This window comes from Vitis riparia, chromosome 14 (assembly GCF_004353265.1).
Source record: "Vitis riparia cultivar Riparia Gloire de Montpellier isolate 1030 chromosome 14, EGFV_Vit.rip_1.0, whole genome shotgun sequence".
Taxonomy (NCBI): domain Eukaryota; kingdom Viridiplantae; phylum Streptophyta; class Magnoliopsida; order Vitales; family Vitaceae; genus Vitis; species Vitis riparia.
Genome location: NC_048444.1, coordinates 10,361,381 through 10,365,128, shown reverse-complemented (window position 1 = coordinate 10,365,128; position 3,748 = coordinate 10,361,381).

Here is a 3,748-nt window from a genome sequence, read left to right as displayed (position 1 = left end):
AAACTATGGATGGATTTTCAACAACAGGAGTATGCTATGCAATTCCTCATGGGGCTCAATGAGTCCTATGCTCAAATTCGTGCTCAAATTTTGATGATGACTCATTTGCCTTCTTTGTTAAAAGTCTTTTCTCTGGTTATTCAAGGAGAACAAAAACACTCTATTAGCTCTAGTCTCAATTCAGATCCCCTAAATCTTAATGATCCTAATGCATCTACATCAACATTTTCTCTGAATTAGAGTTCTAATTCTTCTACAATAGCTTTGGCAAGTAATTTATGTTCTAAACCAAAAGGAGATAGGTCTCTCTATTCTCATTGTGGTGTATAGGGCCACACCATTGATAAGTGCTATAAGCTTCATAGGTGCCTACTTGGGTATAAACCAAAATCCAAGTCAACGTTGACCAAGGCTCAAGGGAATCAAATGGTTTCTACAATGAATGAAGAATCTAGATCAACTCTCTTTGAAACCTTTTTGAGTCTATTAACTCCTTCATAATGTCAACAACTCATTTCAATTTTGAGCTCGTAGCTGCAAGTCAATCCTCATGCTTCTCTAAAAGTGCAACGGTCTGAATCCTCAATTTGTAGTTTCAATAGTATAATTTCTTCTTCTTGGTCTTTTTTCAATTCTTCCATTTCCTTAAAATCATAGGTTTTGGACACAGGAGATACTCATCATGTGTGTTGCTCCTTGAGTTCTTTTACTTTCTCAATTCCAACAGCTAATTTGTTTATTGCACTACCAAATGGTTATTCAATTCCTATTAAATGCACAAGTTCAGTTCAATTGCGTGATAATTTGCTTCTATAAAAAATTTTGTATGTTCTTGATTTCCATTTCAATCTTATTTCCATTAGTGTTCTTACTAAAAATCATCAATTCTCAGTCAATTTCCTCACCGACTCTTGTATTATCCAGGACCATACTCAAGGCAAAGTGATCGGGATGGGTAGAAGACAAGACAATCTCTATGTTTTTTATTCCTCAAGTTCTCCTAAGTTTTTAGATATCTTGACAAATTGTAATAAGGTTTCTATCACAAAATGATCTTTGACACTTTTGTTTGGGTCATCCCTTACATGTTAGACTTCATACCTTGAAAAATGAATTGAATGTTTCAAAATTTTATGCTAATTTTGATCATTGCTCGATATGTCATTAAGCAAAAACAATGACATTTGCCCTTTACCTCTTCAAATAATTGGTCTAAATCATCATTTTTATTGATTCACTATGATGTTTGGGGTCTTTTTCATACCCCTACTATTGAAGGATATCATTATTTTTTTACAATTTTCGATGACTGCACTTGTTTACATGGGTCTATCTTTTGCATAAAAAAATTAAAGTGATAAAAGTCCTTCTTACTTTTTTTTTTTTTTTTAATTTTTTTTAACTCAAACTCAGTTTGGAGTCAAAATAAAATTTGTTTGCTCAGATAATGCACCTAAACTTTCTTTTTCTGATTTCTTTTGTAAAAACCAAGTCATTTCATTTCATCCTTGTATTGACACATCACAACAAAATTCAATGGTTGAAAGAAAGCATGAACACATCCTTAATGTTGCTAGGACTCTACATTTCCAATCACATATTCCCTCAAGACATTGGGAAGACTGCATACTCACCTCAATTTACCTAATAAATAGAATGTCATCGCCAATCTTGACTAACAAAGCACCATTTGAATTACTCTGGAACAAAAAGCCTTCCTGCAATCATCTTCGGGCATTTAGTTGTTTGTGTTATGTTTTCACCCTTCTTCGTCATTGCACAAAGTTTTCTCCTTGGTCCATGCAAGCAGTTTTCCTTGGATGTCCTATTAGATACAAAGGATACAAGTTGTTTGATTTGGCCACTAACACCACATTCATATCCAAAGATGTTGTCTTTCCACAAAGAAAATTTTCCCTTCCAGGTAGTGTCCTAAGATCTTCCTCATTTTGATTTCTTTTCTGATCGAGTTTTACCATCTTTCTCATCTATTGATCCTAACCATTTCCCCACTAATATAGCTCTAAGTCCCAATACAAATTCTAGTCCACCATCTAACTCTAACTCATGTCCTTCAAGTGTCACAAAACCACCTTCTTACCTTAAGGATTACCATTGCTCTTCTATTTCCAGTGTCACTTACTCCACCTATCATCCTTTATCAAATGCCCTCAATTATGACAAACTAACTCCTAACCATTGGACCTTTGTTCATTCCATATCTTCTCATGTTAAACCAACAACCTATTCTCAGGTAGTTGTAATTCCAAAATGGCAAGAGGCTATGCCAACTAAGTTATAGGCCTTAGAGGGCAATGGCACTTGGACATTGACTACTTTGCCACCTAATAACATCATGTTGGTTGTAAATGGGTTTATTGAATTAAATACAAAGTAGATGGTACCATAGAGCGTTATAAAGCTTGTTTGGTGGTGAAAGGGTATATACTCAACAAGCATTGACTATTTTGATACTTTCTCCTTAGTAGATAAGCTTGTCATTGTAAAAATGCTACTTGCCTTAGCTTCCATATATGGCTGGAGTTTAACTCAATTAGATGTCAACAATGCTTTTTTACATGGTAATCTTATTGAAAAAGTATACATGTCTTTGCCACTTGGATTTCACCATGAGGAGAAGCCTTTTTTGCCTGCCAATACTATTTGTAAACTCCATAAATCCCATTATGGACTCAAGCAAGCCTTAAGACAACGGTTTTCCAAATTCTCAAGTGTGCTCATCAGCAAAGGTTTCAAGCAATCTACTATTGATAGTTCTCTTTTTACCATAATGACTTGTAATTCTTTCATGATGCCACTTGTATATGTTGATGATATTGTCATAGAAAGCAACAATCAAAAGGACTTTGTTGAATTGAAGCAATTTCTTGATGGATGTTTTAAGCTCAAAGACTTAGGACCCTTAAAATATCTTCTTAAATTAGAAGTTGCTAGATCTCCCAAAGGCATTTCTCTCAGTTAAAGACACTATGCCTTACAACTTCTATCAGACTTAGAGTTACTTGGATGCAAGCTAAGTAAAATTCCAATGGATCCTAACATCAAGCTCTTGCAAGAAGAAGATGACTTACTTGATGACCTTATTGTATATAGAAGAATGATTGGAAAAATGTTATATATCACCATAACAAGACTAGACTTGTCTTATGCTATCAATCGTTTGAGTTAGTTTCTTGCCAAACCAAGAATTCCATACTTGCAGGTAGCTCATAGATTACTCCAATATGTAAAGTCCACTATAGGCTAAGGATTATTTTTTTCTTCATCATCATCAATTCAATTAAAGGGATTTGCAGATTCTGACTAGGCCTTTTTCCCAAATACTAGAAAATGTATTAACAATTTTTGCATCTTCATTGGAGACTCTTTGGTTTCATGGAAATCAAATAAACAACAAATTGTATCAAAATCTCCAGTTAAAGCAGAATATCGATCTCTAGCCAATGCAACTTGTGAAATACTGTGGCTTTTCTCTTTACTTAAGGCTTGCACATTCAACATCCACAACCTGACTAGCTATTTTGTAACAATTGAGCTACTTTATATATTATAACTAATCTTATATTTCACGAGCACACTAAACACATTGAAATTGATTGACATCTAGTAAGAAAGAAAGTACAAGTTGGTCACCCAAAGATGTTGCATGTTTCTTCACAACATCATATTGTAGACTTGCTAACTAAACCTCTTCATCCAACCTAGTTTGCTTATCTTCTTAGAAAGA